At 45.9% G+C, this 22364-nt stretch overlaps 1 protein-coding gene across 3 annotated transcripts in view; it reads right to left on the bottom strand.

The window, feature by feature from the left end:
* FGF1 (fibroblast growth factor 1) overlaps window positions 1-22364 on the bottom strand; it is a 224014-nt gene that overhangs the window by 157011 nt on the left and 44639 nt on the right. Inside the window, exon 1 of one of the 3 annotated variants that reach the window (XM_077473115.1) lies at window positions 9604-9690. The exons of the other annotated variants lie outside the window; for them this stretch is intronic. The gene's annotated coding sequence lies outside the window, so the exon portion shown is untranslated. Of the gene's footprint in view, window positions 1-9603; window positions 9691-22364 lie in introns of those variants that run through there. 3 annotated transcript variants of the gene reach the window in all.

The raw sequence follows: 22364 nt of genomic DNA, 5'->3' as shown, positions 1-22364 counted from the left end.
CCTCACCCCACACGACCCTACACTTTGCAAGGAGATCTCCTCCCTCACCGAACAGTTGTTTATATATTGTAGACAAGGCCTTGTCCAAAGTGTCCTCCCTCAGTAAAGGCTCAACATCACTAATTTTCAGGGTAATACCAATATCTCCAAATTGGGCATCGTATGCATGTCTGAGCTGAAGATAATGGAACAAGTGAGAGTTGGGAAGATTAAACTTAGTTTTCAGGGCATCGAACTGTAGAAGTTTCCCACCACCCACTATGTCTTTCAGCATCTTAATACCAAATTTAGTCCAGATGATTGGATCAGGGTGCTTGTAGAAGTGTGTTAATTTAGGATTCTTCCCAAGTGGTGTGTGAGGAGAAATCTCAGAAGCGCTACCCATTTTGGTCACTGCTACCCATGCCCTACTGGTTGTACGCATGGATATCTTGAGTCTATACGGAGCCCTGACACCCCCCGATACGGGAGATATGTCAGTGCCTCATAAGAACCAACAACAGCTGCCTCTAGTGTATTGGCAGTGTCATCCTCAGGTATAGTAACCCACCTATGCACGAATACTAACTGACCCGCTAAGAAATATCTGTGAAAGTCTGGGACCGCCAATCCCCCTTGTTTCCTCTGCAGTTGTAACACCCGGAGTTTAATTCGGGGTTGTCGCCCCTGCCGCAGGAAAGTCATTATGAGCTGATCTATTCTTTTGAATATATATCTCGGTATCCAAACAGGGGAATTCCAAAATATATATAAAAACAGAGGTAAAAATGTAATTTTCACTAAGTTCACCCTACCTATGAGTGTCAGAGGTAGATTCTGCCATGCCTGTAGTCTGGATTTTAGTTAAGTCAAAAGTGTATCGACATTCAAAGCAATAAAGTCTGATACGGAGTTGGAGATATGTAACCCCAAATATTTGATCACCTCTACCGTCTGCAAGGAATCTGTGGGAATCTCACATCTGGGGGATGGCGTCCTGAGTGAGAGAATCTGAGATTTTCTCCAGTTGACTTTCATACCTGAAAAGTGAGCAAAGGAATTTAGCATGTCCAAAGCCGCCGACAGGGAATTCTTGGAGTCTCGCAAAAAAATAACCATATCATCCACGTACAGTGCCATTTTTTTGATCAAGCTACCCACCGTTATCCCTTGTACCTCCTCAGAGGCTCGCAAGGCCGCTGTCAAGGGTTCGATCATGATAGAGAAAAGACCTGGGGATAAAGGGCATCCTTGACGAGTGCCCCTATATATTGGAAAAAATTCGGATAACATATTGTTTAACTTTATGGCTGCTGTGGGGCAATGATATTGCTATGAACCCAGGACCGAAACCCAATACCTCCAGTACCAACCTCATGTAATTCCAATCCACAGAATCAAAGGCCTATTCCAGATCTAGAAAGACCAGTATTCCACCGCTAGAAATATCTGGGCCCAATTGAGTGTGGGTGAAAACCCTGCGCAAATTAATATCCGTGGCCTTTTTGGGCATACATTCTTTTGTAACTTTTGAGATAACTCCCAAAATACACCTGCTGTAATACCCTATTTTTTTCAAGGCTTGATATATTAATATACATCCTTATAGCTGGGATTTATTTTTGGCCCAAATGGAAAAGAAAACAAACATTACGGCTTTAGAGTTATAATGGGATTTTTGTTATTGTGGTTTTAACTTTTCAGCCACAAAAATATACCTTTTCAACACAAACCACAACTAAGAAAAAATATCTTGTGTGCCTTAATCTTCGATATAATAGAATTAAAATAAATATTCAGGTTTCTAGATGGCAAAAATAGAACTCTTGCAGGTTATGTGAAAATCATGAGTATTGCAGCAAAAATATTTTTCCTTTTAACCACTTGCTTACTGGGCACTTAAACACCCTTCCTGACCAGACCAATTTTCAGCTTTTGGTGCTCTCACACTTTGAATGACAATTACTCAGTCATGCAACACTGTACCCAAATGAATTTTGTGTCCTTTTTTTCCCACAAATAGAGCTTTCTTTTGGTGGTATTTGATCACCTCTGGGGTTTTTATTTTTTGTGCTATAAATGAAAAAAGACCGAAAATGTTGAAAAAAAAACGCATATTTCTTTGTTTCTGTGATAAAATTTTGCAAATTATAATTTTTTTTTCATAAATTTTGGCCACAATTTATACTGCTACATATCTTTGGTAAAAATAACCCAAATTAGTGGATATTATTTGGTCTTTGTGAAAGTTAGAGAGTCTACAAGCTGTGGTGCGAATCGCACAAAATTGATCACACCTGATGTACTGGTGGCCTATCTCATTTCTTGCGACCCGAACAAGTCAGGAAAGTACAAATACCCCCCAAATGACCCCTTTTTTGAAAGTAGACATTCCAAGGTATTTAGTAAGATGCATGGTGAGGTTTTTGATGTTGTCATCTTTTTCCCACAATTCTTTGCAAAATTAAGATTTTTTTTTTTTTCTCACAAAATTTTCAATGTAATAGGTTATTTCTCTCACATGGCATGTGTATACCACAAATGACACCCCAAAATACGTTCTGCTACTCCTTCTGAGTATTACGATACCAAATGTGTGAGACTTTTACACAGCCTGGCCACATACAGAGGCCCAATATTGAAATAGCACCATCAGGCGTTCTAGGAGCATAAATTACACATTTCATTTCTCAACCACCTATTACATTTTTGAAGGCCCTGGAGCACCAGGACAATGGAAATGCCCACAAAGTGACCCCATTTTGGAAAGCTAACACCCTAACGTATAATCTATGAGGCATAATGAGTCGTTTGAATTGTTCATTTTTTTTCCAGAAGTTTTGGAATGTGGAAAAAAAATAAAAACGCATTTTTTTACGCAAAGTTGTCCATTTATAAGATATTTCCATAGCATGTACATAGCAAAAATGACACCCCAAAATACGTTCTACTACTCCTCCTGAGTATAACGATACCAAATGTGTGAGACTTTTACACAGCCTGGCCACATACAGAGGCCCAATATTGAAATAGCACCATCAGGCGTTCTAGGAGCATAAATTACACATCTTATTTCTCAACCACCTATTACAGTTTTGAAGGCCCTGGAGCACCAGGACAATGGAAATGCCCACAAAGTGACCCCACGTGGCACTGACAACACGTGGCACTGACGACACGTGGCACTGACAGATGGCACTAGAGGCAGATGGCACTGGAGGCAGATGGGGCTGACAGATGGGGCTGGCAGATGGGGCTGACAGATGGGGCTGGCAGATGGGGCTGGCAGATGTCGCTGGCAGATGGGGCTGGCAGATGGGGCTGGCAGATGTCGCTGGCAGATGGCACTGGGGCTGGCACTGGCAGATGGCACTGGCAGATGGTGCTGGCTATTTGCTCTGGCTAATTGCTCTGGCAAATGGGGCTGGCAGATGGCACTGGCGCTGGCAGGTGGCGCTGGCAGGTGGCACTGGCGCTGGCAGGTGGTGCTGGCAGGTGGCACTGGCGCTGGCAGGTGGCACTGGCAGGTGGCACTGGCAGGTGGCACTGGCGGCACTGGGGCTGACGGCACTGGGGCTAACGGATGGCACTGGCGCTGGCAGGTGGCACTGGCGCTGGCAGGTGGCACTGGCAGGTGGCAGGTGGCGCTGGCAGGTGGCACTGGCAGGTGGCACTGGCACGTGGCACTGGCGGCACTGGGGCTGACGGCACTGGCGCTGGCAGGTGGCACTGGTGCTGGCAGGTGGCACTGGCAGGTGGCACTGGCAGGTGGCACTGGCAGCACTGGCACTGGCGGCACTGGTGGTGGCAGGTGGCACTGGCAGGTGGCACTGGCGGCACTGGCGGCACTGGGGCTGACGGATGGCACTGGCGCTGGCAGGTGGCACTGGCGCTGGCAGGTGGCACTGGCACTGGCGGCACTGACGGCACTGGGGCTGACGGCACTGGGGCTGACGGATGGCACTGGGGCTGGCAGGTGGCACTGGCGCTGGCAGGAGGCACTGGTGCTGGCAGGTGGCACTGGCGGCACTGGGGCTGACGGCACTGGCGGCACTGGGGCTGACGGCACTGGGGCTGACGGATGGCACTGGGGCTGACGGATGGCACTGGCGCTGGCAGGTGGCACTGGCAGGTGGCACTGGCGCTGGCGGCACTGGGGCTGACGGCACTGGGGCTGACGGCGCTGGGGCTGACGGCACTGGGGCTGACGGCAGGCACTGGCGCTGGCGCTGGCAGGTGGCACTGGCGGCACTGGCACTGGGCTGACAGATGGCACTGGGCTGACAGATGGCACTGGGCTGACAGATGGCACTGGCACTGGGGCTGACAGATGGCACTGGGGCTGACAGATGGCACTGGGGCTGACAGTGTAACAATTTATCACTTACAGATCGCTCTCCCTCCTCACACGCTGTCTCTGTGTGAGGAGGGAGAGACACGGCAATGGGAGATGATCTCATATGTTTACATATGAGATCATCTCCCATTGGCAGCTGCGATCGCGCTGTGAACGGCCGCTTTGATTGGCCATTCACGGCGATCTGTATTTGCCTGTCTCCGGGAGACACAGCGAATACAAAACTTCCGCGATGCGCGCCCCCGGCGGTGCGCATTGCGGAAGTAAACACGAGGCTGTCCAGGGACGGCCAGGCGAAGGAACCCGCCTGCTCTAAGGCCATCATTCGGCCATAGGGCGGGCGGGAAGTGGTTAATGGGTCCTTTTTTTTGTATTATTCATTTAGTTTAAGTTCTACTTTATAGGGAAAGAAAACCAGAGGCTAGCCAGTAGCTCACTGGGGTGTATGGGCTCGGAAGGCTCTGTATGAGAGCAAATACAGAGTCCCTCAAATAGCTGACTCACAATAAGGTGTGATCCTGGTAATCAGCCAAGCATACAAAGGGAAAAGGTGAAAAGAGAGCCTCACCTGCCGTAATTACTAGGGAGTGGGACCATGCAGCTTATAGATAAGGGAACTTTATTACACAAAAATATCAAATGGTAATACAAAAACCACTGGATAAAAATCCCATCACCAGCACCTCAGTAAAAAATTCAAAATAGACAACCGTTGTCTGATCAAGATGCAGCTGCGTCATAAAAATCCATACACATACATATGTCAACATAACATCCCTGGGGTAATAAAGCACCTAATATTATGGTGAAGTGAAATCACTGTTGAAACACCATAGATAAGGAATATTCCCACAGTTTAGGGGATGGTTGAGCAAAAATGGGGAGGCTCTGCAAGTGCAGCAAGGGGGGGGGGGGGGGGGGGGTGCAAGTTTTTCCTATAACCAACGTGGATAGCGACTCCAGGCCCTAACGTGCCATATGTAGTGCAAGTATGTATCCCAAGTCCAAAGTTTTCCACAGGAGGGTGAAGTTAGGAAGTAGTGATGCAGTAAGGTCATATATAATTAACACTTTAACAGTGGTTAGCATATAAGTCCAGGGTATAGCATGGGATGTTGTTCTCAGTGTTACCAGTGTTCCCTGCAGTAAAAAAAGACACAGCATAGGAGTATAGTGCATGGACCAACAGGTCCGCTTACCCAGCAGTGTGGACTTGCTTGGATACTGGCTGTAGCTTTCCCACCTGCACATCTGTTAGATTTGGATCAGGAATGTGGCCATGTTGCCGGTCAGGCACTAGGTCAGCGGCAGGTGCAGTTTGATGTGATCCGGTCCCGTAGTGGTCTCAGCGTCCCTTAGTCAAAATGAATGCCGTGGTACTCGCAGATTCCCCTGAGCATGTGTGGGCTAGCAAGCCGACATTGATGGTGACGTCAGTGCGTCATTCACATGGTGTTGTGACAACCGACTAGTTTCGCCCAATCAGCTTGAGCTTCTTCTGGGGGCGAAACTAAAGTTGATTGGGCAAACTAGTAGGACTTGCACCCTGGTAGTTCACTGAGAAGGGCAAGCTGTCTGCCGTGGTGGCAGACTTAAATATCACTATTGCGGTGGCTATACATGCACTCCTAAATGTAGCGGATGCCCGCAATTCCCTCGACTCCGCCAAGCTGGCAAGAGGAATATACACAGGCTTTCCAGCTGGAGTTAGGTAGAAAGCATCTGCCAGTGTCTTAAACGGAAAAAGGAAGATGGGACTGCGTTACGGATTTCTATAACCAAAAAGTGCCTTTTTGTGTGCTGCGGGGTTGGAGCTGCCTCTACAATTTATTCCACCCGTGGGTAGAATAAAGTATGAGAATGGAAAAGAAAAGTAGAAGTGGCGCTGTCCCCTATTACCTCAAAAATGAGGAATGTGCTATCCAAATTCCCCTGTTTAAGTGCAATTTCTTTAAATTGAATGCAAAAAATAAATAAAATGCAAAAAATTATAATTTTATTTATTTTTTGCATTCAATTTAAAGAAATTGCACTTAAACAAGGGAATTTGGATAGCACATTCCTCATTTTTGAGGTAATAGGGGACAGCACCACTTCTACTTTTCTTTTCCATCTGTCAGTGTCTGCATGGGCTCCCCCCTGCCCCTTCCCCCCCACTCCCTGTTTCACCGACTCGAATGTAATATGAGCTGACACACACAGAGCTGTTCATTCTGTAGCCTCTCTTGTGCCCCTATTGGCAGGAATAAGAAAGCCAATTAAAGACACAGTTACAGTGGCCAGAGAGACTGTACTGAACTGCAGGAAGAGCTGCAATGGATTCTGCAGGTCCCTCTCAAAACGGCCCCATAGACTGGTATACAGGGAGAAACTACAAAGCCCTGAATGCTCCGCACAAAAAGGAGCTGAGGACTACATTTTTGTTTCCGGAGGGAAAGTCAGTCACAATGAGGCAGTGAGGAAGATCAGACCTGTGCAATTCAGGCCTCCACCGCCAGTCGGGACATCCAGTCTGAGAGAGGGGGTTTCCAGGTGCATATCAAGGCACACCTGCACCGACGGTGAAGCTTTCCAGTGTGAGGTGACTAGTCGGTACACCAAGAAAGCTTGCTGTTCCAGGACGTTCGTTTGGGCCTTGATCACAGGATTTGGTGAGATGGCATTTTGCCCATCTGCAGGGAACAGAGACACTGCACCATAGAAGGAGTATAAACACTCTAAATAGACATAGTTGCTGGTAGTCATCTTACTGACACTTGTAGTATGCCAGGCATAAGGTTATCTATTTCTGAGACCCTGTATACAGACATCATTCTCCTCTCACCTTGCTAAAGAGCATCCTGCCTATTTCACTTGTTGACCTGGGCCAGTTGGGTTGTTTGGGCCTGCTATACAGGATTTTTAAGTCCACCAACGAAAGTGGCTAGCTGAAGACTATGGATGAGCTTCAAGTTCGAGTCGAACTCATGTTCGACTCAAACATTGCCTGTTCGACTGTTCATCGAACAGTTTCCCGCAAATTCGAACACCCTGTACAAGTCTGTGGGAGAAATCTATAGTGCTCATTTTAAAGGCTTATATGCAAGTTATTGTCATAAAAAGTGTTTTGGGACCTGGGTCCTGCCCCAGGGGACATGTATCAATACAAAAAAAGTTTAAAAAACTGAATTTTTTTCTGGAGAAGTGATTTTAATAATGCTTAAAGTGAAACAATAAAAGTGTTATATTCCTTTAAATTTCGTACCTGGGGGGTGTGTATAGTATGCATGTGAATGGGCACATGTTTCCCGTGCTTAGAACTGTCCCTGCACAAAGTGTCATTTCTGCAGGAAAAAAAGTAATTTAAAATCACTCGCGGCTATAATGAATTGTCGGCTCCACATAATACAGAGAACAGTCATTGAAAGTCATTGATAAAAAAAAAAAAGCGTGGAGTTCCCCCAAATTCAATTACCAGGCCCTTCAGGACTGGTATGGATATTAAGGGGAACCCCACGTCAAATAAAAACATAATGACGTGGGGTTCCCCCAAATATCCATACCAGACCTAATTTTAAGGGGAACTCCACGCCAAATAAAAAAAAAATGGCGTGGAGTTCCCCCTTAAAATCCATACCAGACCCTTTATCCGAACACGCAACCTGGCCGCAGAAAAAGAGGGGGGCGAGAGAGCGCCCCCATCCTCCTGAACCGTACCAGGCTACATGCCCTCAACATTGGGAGGATGCTTTGGGGTCCCCCCCAAAGCACCTTGTCCCCATGTTGTTGAGGACAATGGCCTCATCCCCACAACCCTGGCCGGTGGTTGTGGGGGTCTGCATGTGGGGGGCTTATCAGAATCAGGAAGCCCCCTTTAACAAAGGGACCCCCAGATCCCGCCCCCCTCCCCCCGTTTGAAATGGTATTAAGAAGGACTAAGGCTGCTTTCACACTGGGGCGGGAGCAGCGTCGGCGGTAAAGCGCCGCTATTTTTAGCGGCGCTTTACCGTCGTTTTAGCGGCGGTGTGCGGGCGCTAGCGGGGTGGTTTTAACCCCCGCTAGCGGCCGAAAAGAGGTTAAACCCACCCGCAAAGCGCCGCTGCAGCGGCGCTTTGCCGGCGGTATTGCCGCGGTGTCCCATTGATTTCAATGGGTAGGAGCGGTATAGGAGCGGTGAATACACCGCTCCTTCAGCGCTGCAAAGATGCGGCTAGCAGGACTTTTTTCACCGTTCTGCCAGCGCATCGCTCCAGTGTGAAAGCCATCCGGCTTTCACACTGGAGTTAAAGGGGCCGGTTTTTTTCAGGCGTTACACAGGCGCTATTTTTAGCGCTGTAACGCCTGAATACCGCCCCAGTGTGAAAGCAGCCTAAGAAGAAATAACCATGCCAATGGTGCAGCACAAAACATAGCACAGTGAGGAAGGTTTGTTGTCCAGGATGATAGGACAGCCATAATCATAATTAGAATCAGCGCCACCCCCACAGTTGCAGAATGCCGGCTGCCCGCATACCGAAAGTAGTGCGGCCGCTTTATGGGGGCACTAGACTAATTTGCCTCTCAGCCCTGTCCGCACCATAAGACTGGCGCTACACTAACAGTGTAGCGCAAGCTGGAGAAGACTCTTTCCGTGCTGCCCCCCCTGCAAAGTACTGCCCTAGGCCTGGGCCTTGTCGGCCTAGGCCTGGATACAGCGTTGACGATGGGAGCCTGCAGTAGCAAAGGATCGGGTAAGTAAATGCACTTTTTTTGTCCCCTAGACCTAAATGTGCATTTAACCCCTGCAGCGTGAGCATTGCCCAACTGCAAGGGAGTACTTTTGCTTTCCCCAGAGTTCAGTTTTAATAAAATATGTAGATCAATGGGGGGGAATGAGGCAAAGAAAAGGTCGGAGTGCTGGGCCACAGCAACAATGAATCACTTTGGTGCAATAATTGTAAACAAAGCCCAATTTGTTGCTAGGAGCAATAAAATGTTAGATTCTACTGCTAAATCTACCGTAGTTAAATGGAGATTAACAGCAAGGCAGAGTAATCTTTATCACAGGGCAATGAATAGAATTAAGCAGCATACAGTTTGTTTTAGGAATTGTATTCAATGCATCATATAGACCTACCCTAAAATGAAACATCTAGCTTCATGTGTAAATGGTTTTAACACAGACAACGTGGAAGATCTACATCATCACAGCACCTACTTCTATTTAGAAAACAGCCACGCCCTACAGAAACAATTTCCTTAACTGCATAGCTTATGTATTATTAACCACAGCAATACAGATAACCTACCTGTGGCACAACAGCTGAGATGCTCATAGGGCTGGAGATGCAAAGGCTCAGGGAGGGGTCCTATCTTGATGCAAGGCAGGCAGGATGAAAGAAGGGGGTGGGACAGTGCTGTCAGCAGGTCTAACCTATGTTCTGTGCTTGCTGGCCTGTCATGCTGCAGAACCAGAGTCTGACATTTCTATGTAAGGTCTGGCCTTTTAGTTTCAGCATCAGACTGAGCAGTGTAAGGAGAGCTGCAGGCTGAGGCTTGTGCATACAATCATTTCATGCTCACCATTCAGCCATAAAATGACTGCACACAAGAAAGAATAACAGCTGTTGTCATACACTATATTACCAAAAGTATTGGGACACCTGCCGTTACATGAACTGTAATGGCGTCCCAGTCTTAGTCCATAGGGTTCAATATTGAGTTGGCCCACCCTTTGCAGCTATAAAAGCTTCAACTCTTCTGGGAAGACTGTCCACAAGGTTTAAGCGTGTGTCTATGGGAATGTTTGACCATTCTTCCAGAAGTGCATTTCTGAGGTCAGACACCGATGTGGACGATCAAAACAGGAAGAAGATCTGGACAGCCACACTCCAAAAAAGTTTTTGCCTTTTAGTCAAAAATTATTGTGAACAAAAATACAAGCCACAGCAGAAACAGATAGGACGCTAACGCGTTTCACACTTCAATGTAGTGCTTAGTCATAACTACTATTCTCAGAAATGAATATAGTATAAATCATTGTGTACCATGTAATCACAGTATTTATACTATGTTTATTACTGTGAATAGTAGCTATGACTAAGCACTATATTGAAGTGTGAAACGAGTTAGCGCCTGTCTGTTTCTGCTGTGGCTTGTATTTTTATTCACAATAATTTTTTATTAAAAAAGGCAAAAACTTTTTTGGAGTGCTGCTGTCCAGATCTTCTTGCTGTTTTGATTGCTATATGCATTGCCGGCACCTGGGCTTCCAAGCTGGATGAGAGGTTTTCCACTGTTGTTTGACCTACCTGGATCAGTGATATCTCTCTCAATACTGATGTGGACGAGAACGTCTGGCTTGCAGTCTCTGCTCTAATTCATACCAAAGGTGTTCTATTGGGTTGAGGTCAGGACTCTGTGCAGGCCAGTCAAGTTCATCCACCCCAAACTCGCTCATCCTTGTCTTTTCGGACCTTGCTTTGTGCACTGGTGTGCAGTCATGTTGGAACAAGAAGGGGCCATCTCCAAACTGTTCCCACAAAGTTGGGATCATGAAATTGTCCAAAATGTCTTGGTATGCTGACACCTTAAGAACTCCCTTCACTGGAACTAAGGGGCCAAACCCAACCCATGAAAAAAAAAACCCACACCATAATCCCCCTCCACCAAATGATTTGGACCAGTGCACAAAGCAAGGTACATAAAGACATGGATGAGCAAGTTTGGGGTGGAGGTGGATGACCTTGACTGGCCTGCACAGAGTCCTGATCTCAACCCGATAGAACACTTTTGGGCTGAATTAAAGCTAGACCTTCTTGTCCACATCAGTGTCTGACCTCACAAATGCGCTTATGTATATATATATATATATATATATATATCCACTGAAAGCTGTTTCTGGTGTACTTTTTCAAATTTACTTCTGGCAGGCAGGTTATTCAGTTAGCTGCAGTGTATTTAATATATATACTGTTAAACAGGGGCTGAAAAAATAGGCCTTAGGCACTGGTGCTGGTGCCACGACACTGCAACCTCTCCCATATACTCTAGTTGGAGTGCAGGAATGAGCCCTGCTCCAAAGCATTGCATCAAAAATTGTATTACATGCCCCTGTTAAAAAGGGGCTGAAAAATTGGGCCTTCGGCACTGGTGCTGGTGACCCGACACTGCAACCTCTCCCATATACTCTAGTTGGAGTGCAGGAATGAGCCCTGCTGCAAAGAATTGCATCCAAAATTGTAATTACACGCCCCTGTTAAACAGGGGCTGAAAAATTGGGCTGGTGGCATCACCCAGAACCAAAAATGTTCTTCCAAGCTATCAGCAGGATCATTGAGGAGGAAGAGGATAGTCAGTCAACATAACAGGACAGTCACTCAGCATCAGCATAGGCAGTCTTAAAGGGATGTGACAATTCAAAAAAAATTATTCGGTTACATCAGCTTCAGGTGCTTGGTAGCTGGTGGTGATCCAAGACTGATTCATCTTTATGAAGGTCAGTCGATCAACCGAGTCGGTGGACAGGCGCACCCTGTGATCGGTTACAAAGCCTCCAGCAGCACTGAAGATGCTTTCCGAAAGAACGCTTGATGCAGGACAGGCCAGTAGCTCAATTGCATACTGTGCAAGCTCTGGCCAGTGATTCATCCTCAAGACTCAGTAAGCCAGAGAATTGGTGGGAAAGGTGTCCAAGTCTGACCTTGCACCTAGGTATTCCTGCACCATGTAAATCAGACGCTGGCAATGGTTGCTGAAACCGATCATACCTTGGGGCTGCGGACTAAAAAATTGTCTGAATGCATCGGTCAGACAGCCACCTGTTCCACCACTCCTTCTGTGACTGACCGAAGTGTCAGAAACACGTTTTCCAGGACCAGGAGTTTGGAACCTCCCAGTCTCTGGAAACGCATTGCACAGACCTTTCTACAAGGCCTCCCGGAGATGTCTTATCCTCTGCTCCCTCTGCCACGGCAAGATAAGGTCCGCAACCTTACCCTTGTACCATGGATCAAGCAGAGTAGACAACCAGTAATGGTCCCTCTCCTTGATCCGAAGAATACGAGGATCCTTCCGCAGGCTTTGCAGGATCACAGAGGCTATGCAGCATAGCTTAGCTGAGGCATTCGGTCCAGAGTCCTCTGGGTCACTAAGGACAACATGATCCGCAGCACACAACACCCAATGCTGCAGATGCCTGTATTAGAGAACACCAGCAAAAAAGGGTAGATACAGGTTTATACTGTGCTGGAGGCACACAACACCCACTTTAACTCCTGCAGAAACCTATATTAGAGAACACCAGCAAAAAAGGGTGGATAAAGGTGTATACTGTGCTGGAGGCACACAACACCCACTTTAACTCCTGAAAATGCCTGTATTAGAGAACACCAGCAAAAATAGGGTAGATACAGGTGTATACTGTGCTGGAGGCACACAACACCCACTTTAACTCCTGCAGATGCCTGTATTAGAGAACACCAGCAATAAAGGGTAGATACAGGTGTATACTGTGCTGGAGGCACACAACACCCGCTTTAACTCCTGCAGATGCCTGTATTAGAGAACACCAGCAATAAAGGGTAGATACAGGTGTATACTGTGCTGGAGGCGCACAACACCCACTTTAACTCCCACAGATACCTGTATTAGAGAACACCAGCAAAAAAGGGTAGATACAGGTGTATACTGTGCTGGAGGCACACAACACCCACTTTAACTCCTGCAGATGCCTGTATTAGAGAACACCAGTAATAAGGGGTATCTTCAGGTGTATACTGTGCTGGAGGCGCACAACACCCACTTTAACTCCTGCAGATGCCTGTATTAGACAACACCAGCAATAAAGGGTACACAACACCCACTTTAACTCCTGTAGATGCTTGTATTAGAGAACACCAGCAATAAAGGGTAGATACAGGTGTATACTGTGCTGGAGGCACACAACACCCACTTTAACTTCTGCAGATGCCTGTATTAGAGAACACCAGCAATAAAGGGTAGAGACAGGTGTATACTGTGCTGGACGACCCACAACACCCACTTTAACTCCTGCAGATGCCTGTATTAGAGAACACCAGCAAAAAAGGGTAGATACAGGTGTATACTGTGCTGGAGGCACACAACACCCACTTTAACTCCTGCAGATGCCTGTATTAGAGAACACCAGCAATAAAGGGTAGATACATGTGTGTATTGTACTGGAGGCGCACAACACCCACTTTAACTCCTGCAGAAACCTGTATTAGAGAACACCAGTAATAAAGAGTAGATACAGGTGTATACTGTGCTGGAGGCACACAACACCCACTTTAACTCCTGCAGATGCCTGTATTAGAGAACACCAGCAATAAAGGGTAGCTACAGGTATATACTGTGTTGGAGGCACAAAACACCCACTTTAACTCCTGCAAATGCCTGTATTAGAGAACACCGGCAATAAAGGGTAGATACAGGTGTATACGGTGCTGGAGGCACATAACACCCACTTTAACTCCTGCAGATGCCTGTATTAGAGAACACCAGCAATAAAGGGTAGATACAGGTGTATACTGTGCTGGACGAACCACAACACCCACGTTAACTCCTGCAGATGCCTGTATTAGAGAACACCAGCAAAAAAGGGTAGATACAGATGTATACTGTGCTGAGGCACACAACACCCACTTTAACTCCTGCAGATGCCTGTATTAGAGAACACCAGCAATAAAGGGTAGATACAGGTGTGTATTGTGCTGGAGGCACACAACACCCACTTTAACTCCTGCAGAAACCTGTATTAGAGAACACCCGCAATAAAGAGTAGATACAGGTGTATACTGTGCTGGAGGCACACAACACCCACTTTAACTCCTGCAGATGCCTGTATTAGAGAACACCAGCAATAAAGGGTAGCTACAGGTGTATACTGTGCTGGAGGCATAAAGCACCCACTTTAACTCCTGCAGATGCCTGTATTAGAGAACACCGGCAATAAAGGGTAGATACAGGTGTATACGGTGCTGGAGGCACACAACACCCACTTTAACTCCTGCAGATGCCTGTATTAGAGAACACCAGCAATAAAGGGTAAATACAGATGTATACTGTGCTGGAGGCACACAACACCCACTTTAACGCCTGCAGATGACTGTATTAGAGAACACCAGCAATAAAGGGTAGATACAGGTGTATACTGTGCTGGAGGCACACAACACCCACTTTAACTCCTGCAGATGCCTGTATTAGAGAACACCAGCAATAAAGGGTAGCTACAGGTGTATACTGTGCTGGAGGCACAAAGCACCCACTTTAACTCCTGCAGATGCCTGTATTAGAGAACACCAGCAATAAATGGTAGATACAGGTGTATACTGTGCTGGAATCACACAACACCCACTTTAACTCCTGCAGATGCCTGAGAAAAGAACACACTGTCCCTGCCTATCCTTCTCTCTCTGCATGCCGGAACACACTACACAAGGCCGCCGCACTGGCGGCCTTATATAATGTGGGGAGTGTACTAAACACCCTGAGCTATAATTGGCCACAGGCATCTGGCCTGTGGTCAATTATGGCTCTCCTCGCTGCCGGCGTTGTGATTGCCAAGCATGCGGGGTCACAGTGCATGCTTGGCCAATCATGAGCCAGCGATGCACTGGGATGGCGCAGTGCATTGTGGGCCGTGAGCGCCACACTAATTTGGCGGTAACGGCCCATAACATTCGGTATTCGCCGAACGGGCAAACAGCCAGTGTTCGAGTCGAACATGCATTCGACTTCAAACACCAAGCTCATCCCTAGTCTCCACTGATGCTTTATCAACAATGCTTGTTTCCCTAATAACCCAAAATTTTCTAAATCCATTCGTCATTGGGACAGAAAGTGAGGTAAAATCTTCTGAACAGGGGCACAACAGGCAGCAACACAAATGTTACAAGGGTGATGATAACACTTCCCTATGTTATCCAAAAAGCTTACAAATTGATTTTTTTTTGTAAGTGTAGCTGGAGCTACACTTACAAAATGTACCCATTCCAAATTACAAACAGATTCAACTTGAAAATAAAACTACAGTCCCTATCTTGCTTGTAACCCGAGGACCCCCTGTATACTGCTGCTGTTCAGAGTATATAAGGCCTTTTAATTTGGGTGCGGGGTTCCCCTTAATATCCATATCGGACCCAAAGGGCCTGGTAATGGGCTGGGGGGGGGGGGGGGGGCATGCCGTTTTTCTCAATGATTGTTATCTATATTGCCAGGACCTAACATTACATTACAGCCGCAAGCAGTTTTAAATTACATTTATTCCTTTAGAAAATGTAATTTTGTGCAGGGACTGTTCTAAACACGACAAAAGTGTGCCACTTTACAGGCATACTATAGTCACTCCCCAGGCAAAATATTTAAGGGAATATTTCACTTTTATTGTTTCACTTTAAGCATTATTAAAAATCACTGCTCCCGAAAAAACGGCCGTTTTTAAAACTTTTTTTTGCATTGGTACATGTCCCCTTGGGCAGGACCCGGGTCCCCAGACACTTTTTATAACAATAACTTGAATATTAGCCTTTAAAATTAGCACTTTCGATTTTTCATGTTCGAGTCCTATAGACTTTAACTGTGTTTGCACAAATTTTTTGCCTGTTCGCATGTTCTGCTGCGAACAGAACCGGGGGGGTGTTCAGCTCATCCCTACCAAGTAACACCTCCAGGCGTTCTAGGGACATACCTATCAATTTTTTGAAGGCCCGAGAGCACCAGGACAGTGGAATTACCCACAAAATGACCCCATTTTGGAAAGCAAACACCCTAACATATATTCTATGTAAAGTCCCAAGGGATGGAAATAGGTGACCTTACCAGGTCACATTTCACTTAAAGTCCCTTAATCCTTCGCTTATATAATATATTAAATAAGGGAAAATTTGTCTTTTGTTTACAATCCTTTTTGATCAATTTAATAAACAGATTGACGTCAACATACTCAACAACATAACATTGCCATGGACGGATCACCACGCCATCAAATTCAAAATGGCTACCAACATCACCAACGAAAAATTGAATCCTGTAACAATAACGCACTGGACCAGATCGCATAAAAAACTGTACTCCGAATCCTTCAAATCCACTCTGTCCAACAAGATAACTACAATAACCTTAAACCACTCTACGGAGAAAACACTCCCTGAACAGGGCATTGCTGCAATCAGCAGACTCGGTAGCACCAAAACGCAGGGCTCTCATCAGGAAGAAAAACTCTGGATGGTTTAATAGCTCCCTCGCCATACTAAAGCAAGAACGCAGAAGAGCAGAAAGAACATGGAGAAGAAATCCCACCGAGGAAAACCACTTTAACTACAAAGGTCTCACAGAGAATTATCGGAAAGCAATCTTCAAAGCCAAAAGGGACCACTTCTCATATACAATCTCAATGGCCGCAAACCAACCACGGGAGCTGTTTAAACTGGTTAATCAATCAATGAATCCGGTGTGCCTAGAACCCCCAGAAAGTGTATCCCAGAATTACTGTGACAAACTGTCGGATTTTTTCATCGATAAAGTCAAAACCATCAGGGAAACAATCTGTCAGAAGAAAACATCCGACCTCAGCCAGCAAATACATAAAGAGGATGTCTGCACCAACATACCGCAACCACCAAAATTTTCACTATCCCCAATTACCGTAGACACCGCAAAAAACATCATTAATAAACTGCGTGACAGTACCTCACCTATTGACATCATCCCCACAAAACTACTGAAAGAATGCTCCGACATCGTGGCTCCAACCATAACCCACCTCATAAACCAATCATTCCACGAAGGGATTGTTCCCAGCATCCTCAAACAAGGCATCATCAAACCTCTACTCAAGAAACCAAACCTGGACCCTCAGGATCCAAACAACCGTAGGCCAATTACAAGCCTCAACACCATTTCTAAGATCATGGAGAAAGCTCTAGTACATCAGCTACAACTCCACCTGGTTACTCACAAACTCCTGGACCCGCTGCAATCAGGCTTCCGCCCGGGTCATGGAACAGAATCAGCTCTCCTCAAGATTTGGGACGATGCCCTCGAAGCAGCAGATGATGGAGAGCCGTGTCTCCTCGTACTGCTAGACCTAAGTGCAGCGTTTGATACAGTAGATCACAATTCTCTACTCGTCCGCTTCACAGAAGTAGCCAGAGTCCAAGACATAGATCTCCAATGGTTCGCGTCCTTCCTAGGAAATCGGTCACAGACAGTGAAACTAGGAAAATTCCTCTCCGAAACTCGGGCAGTCACCTGCGGAGTCCCTCAAGGCTCTCCTTTGTCACCCGTTCTCTTCAACATTTACATTCGCCCACTCCTTCAAATCATCAGATGCTCAGATCTCTGCTTCCACTCTTACGCTGATGACAAACAACTTTATCTCAGAATCAATGGAAAAAAAGATCACCAACAACAACTTGAAAACTGCCTCAAATCAATAGAGGACTGGATGACCACTAACTCCCTCCAGCTGAATGAATCAAAGACAGAGCTTCTTATCTTACACCCAAATCATAAGCCCGCAACCAAAACCTCCTGGTCTCCACCAACCGTCTTTGGGCAGACTATCTCCCCAAAGACCAAAGCGAAGAGTCACGGGGTTATTTTAGACGCACAAATGTCAATGGATGCGCAAATAGGAGCAGTAGTCAGTGGATCTCACCATCTGCTGCGCATGCTTCGCAGACTCATCCCTTTTATCCCAAAGAATGACAAAGCAGTGGTAGTTGGAACAATCATTAATTCACGACTGGACTATGCAAATTCGCTTTACATAGGATTACCACAATATCAACTTGCGCGATTACAACTGATCCAAAACACGGCGGCAAGGCTGATAACAGGAAAAAAAACCTGGGAATCCATCTCTCCTTCGCTGAGGAGCTTACATTGGCTAACCATAAAAAATCGGATCACGTTCAAGACCCTTTGCCTTACCCACAAATGCGTGCATAGAGAAGCTCCGCAATACCTAATGGAGAAAATAAATCATTACACACCAAACCGCAGTTTCGATCAGCCAACAAAAACCTCCTCCTCGTGCCCAAAGCCCGGTATAAATCCAAGGGGGATCGGAGATTCGCTGTCCAAGGGCCTTGGCTATGGAATGCTCTACCAATCAACATCCGCCTGGAAGAAAATCACCTGGCTTTTAGGAAAAAACTCAAGACCTTCCTCTTTTAGCAGATGATCAAAGCTTGCCACAGCGCCTAGAGGCGATTCAGTTCGCATTGTGCCCTATACAAGTATTTCATTCATTCAGATTATATAAATACAAATACATTCACATAATTTACTGTGCATGTTATCCTGAATTTTTGACAAAGTACTATAATTACTTATTGCTTAAATCCATCATCCTCATCTATATCTTTTCCCTTATCCTTTACACGTGACCATATTTTATCTTTTAATCCATTCATCCACTCAAAATACCATATAAAACAATCACAACAAACAATGAAAAAAATTAAAAACAAGTGTGATTTAAATGTACTTCTGTCTCGGCCTGATTTCATGGTTTCTGACACTGAGAAAGGCAATACCACATGTGTGAGACTTTTTCACAGCCTAGCCAGATAGAGAGGCCCAACATTCAAGGAGCATCAGGTGTTCTAGGGACATAAATTACACATCTTATTTCCTGACAGCCTTGTTATTTTTTAAGGCCCTTCATATTTCTAACACATAGCATGTACATACCAAGAATTGCATCCCAAAATACATTCTGCTGAGCTAAGAATAAACAAAAGATTACTTGTGGTTTTAGTAGTGCGGTGGTCCACCGGGGAGAGCATTGGTCCAGGTAGCAGGCTGGAATGTGGTCAGCAACAGTGAAAGGAATCATCCAGGCAGCAGGCAGGAATACTGTCCATAGTACAGGGAGCAGACAGAGATATGGTTAGCACAGCCAAAATATTGGTCCAAGCAACAGGCAGGAACATGGTCCATAAAAAGTCCTGGAACATTACAGGCAGGAGGCAGAGATATGGTAAGCACAGCCAAAGTATTTGTCTAACCAGCAGACAGCAACATGGCCTATAGAAAGTCCTGGGTCAGTACAGGCAACAAGCAGAGATATGGTCAGCACAACCAAAGTATTGGTCCAGGCAGCAGGCAGTAACATCATGCTTAGGGCCTCGGACAGGAAAAATGGGCACAGGGGTAGAGGCTTCTTTCCACTCAAATCTCTTTATAGCCTCTGGTATCCAGACCCTGATCTGAGAATTACAAAACACAGAGAGTTTACAAAACTCAGAACACTATTCTGAAGCCCCTCACATATGTGAGACCCCTGTGTTATCTTGAATCCCACTACTACAGTAGCAGGGCAAAAGATCAGTCCAAACGACAGGCAAAAAACATGGTCGATTAACAGGCCGAGGTCAGTGCAGGTAGAAGGCAGAAACATGGTTGATAAACAATCCAGACGGCATGTAGTAGATATGTGCACTGCCGAAAAATTTGTTTGCTTTCTTTTTTTTTTTCCTTTTTTGTGTCATTTATTATGATCGAAATTTGTTATTATAAATTCATAACTTTGGAAAAATTTTAATTGGTTACGTCTATTCGTTTAGATGCGGTATTTGTTATTTTGATCATTCGAAAAAATCCAAAATTCTAAAATCTGAAAATAAGAACGAAAATCAGAAAATTTGAAAATCAGAAATGATAACTAACCATTCAATTATAGGTATTGGAATTTCCTTTCAAATTTGGCTGTTAGTGAAAGTAACGAATATGAATGCATCCAAAATTTCGAATTATCCAAACTAACAAATGCTGCATCTAAGAAAAGGAAGGTAACAAATTTATAATAATAAATAAATAATAATTGTTTTTATTATTATTATTATTTTGTTACGTTCCATTCGTTCCATCATGCAGCATTCGTTATTTCGGATAATTCGTAACATCGGATAAATTCTTATTCGTTATGTTCAATAAAAGCCAGTTTGAAAGGAAATTCCAATACCTATAATTTAATAGTTAGTAATAGTTATTTTGGGCTATAAAAATTATTATAGGCTTCATGTACACGGGGTGTTTTTACAACCTATCCAACGATTTAATATGACAGATAGTAACTGAAATGTTCATTTTGCAGTGTTTATAAACAATCATTAATAATTTTTTTCAAATAGTCAAAAATGAAAAACACCTGTAAACGAAATGCGGCTAAATGCAAGTTACTGGGGCAAAAAGATTTATCTGCTCCACAATAAACTGAAGTAGACTGTCAGGCAAAAAAATTTTTTTCTGAAAAATGATCCCGAGTTGGAAGACAGCGATAACGGGTTATCCAGTGTGTCTGGGAGATATGAGTCCTTATTCTTGAGGGATGTGATATTCCAGTGCTGGTACTATGCCTCTCATCCTGGGGTCTAACCTCGTCTGCATTTGGCGACTGACCATTGAGGTGTATGGAAGTGGTTGCGACTGCCTGATTTTCAGAGCGCCTTAATCTTTTAGGAGAGACCCTTTCCTCCTCCAGTTTTGTCACTGATCCAGTACTTTCGATGGATTCATACGCCAAGTCAGAATCCGACAGTGAAAGCTCCCCACTGCTCTCATCTTTCATACTGAGGATGTGAAATGCCTCCCCACTAGTGTAACATTTTTTGGGCATGGCTGGCTCTGGTGACACTGGGACAGGTATACTGCTGATGGTGGCTGTGTGAAGGTACTCTGTTAATGGGCGGCTGTAGGATAGGTACTCTGCTAATGGTGGCTGTGTGATGGTTTCTCTGGTCGTTGGTGGCTGTGTGACAGGTATACTGCTGATGACAGCATTGATGGGGGATGTGTGATAGGTTGGCGACAGGTGCACTGTTGATGGGCAGTGATGGGTGACAGGTACACTGCTGATGGGCACTGATGGGTGACAGGTACACTGCTAATGGGCAACAGGTGCACTGATGGTCACTGTTAGGGTGGTACACTGCTGATGGGCAACAGGTACACTGCTGTTGGACAGACAGGTACTCTTTATTGTTGACAGTGGGGTGTTTTGCACAGGCACAGGCATTGGTGGGGAAGATGGCTTCAGTGGCAAGGATGGTGGTTGTGGGATGGGATTAGTGGCAGTAGTGGTCATGGTGTTGTGGGGGGGTGGATGAGTGGCAGCAGTGGCCGTGGTGGTGTGGGGGGTATCAGTGGCAGTAGTGGTGGTGGTGTGGGGGGGAATCAGTGGCAGTAGTGATGGTGGGGGGTATCAGTGGCAGTAGTGGTGTGGCGGGTGTCAGTGGCAGCAGTGGTAGTAGTGTGGAAGGGAATCAGTGGCAGTAGTGGTGGTGTGTGGGGGGGAAATCATTGGCAGTAGTGGTGGTGTGGGGGAGGGGGGGTCAGTAGCAGTGTTGATATTGAGGGATGGGATCAGTGCTACTCATTTGCAGATCACTTGGTTCCTCCTCCGTGCTAGGTCTTGCTTGGGCGGGCAAAGAGGATGGGTGGGGCCTGTGAGTACCCATGACTGCGGGCGGAGAGGATAGGAGGAGTGGGTGGAGAGTTTGGGTGAGGCGGGCATGGACTGTGCCCATGAGTGCGGGCCGAGAGGATGGATGGAGATGACGGCGGAGTGGGCGGAGATGATGGGCCGAGCGGGCAGGGACTGTGCAGTGTGCCCGTGAGTGCGGGCGAGGAGGATGGTTGGAGTGGGTGAAGAGGATGTGCGGAGCGGACAGGGATTGTGCCGTGAATGACTAGTTTACTATCTCCTGGGTGGCGGTGGTCCCCCTTAGCCCTTGTACACACGGTCGGAGATTCCGACGGAATGTGTCCTATCGGACCGCTTTGTCGGATAACCCGACTTTGTGTGGTCTCCACCGGACTGTTTCTGTCGGAGTATCAGACGGACCAAGTTTTCCATGTAACTTGTCCGTAACATTTTCCGACAAAATTCTCCGATCGGACATGCTCCGATCATGTGTAGCCTACTCCGACGGACAAAGTGTCACGCATGCTCAGATCAAATTCCTAGACCAAAGCTATTGGCTACTAGCCTGAATGTAGTCCTGTCGTAACGAAATAACGTCATCACGTTATGTACAAT

The sequence above is a fragment of the Lithobates pipiens genome, unplaced genomic scaffold, assembly GCF_037356315.1.
Source record: "Lithobates pipiens isolate NorthernLeopardFrog02 unplaced genomic scaffold, aLitPip1_a1.2 Scaffold_8, whole genome shotgun sequence".
In the NCBI taxonomy this organism is placed as follows: Eukaryota; Metazoa; Chordata; class Amphibia; order Anura; family Ranidae; genus Lithobates; species Lithobates pipiens.
Note: the sequence above shows the minus strand (reverse complement) of the source record. Positions and strands in the feature narration are given on the sequence as shown.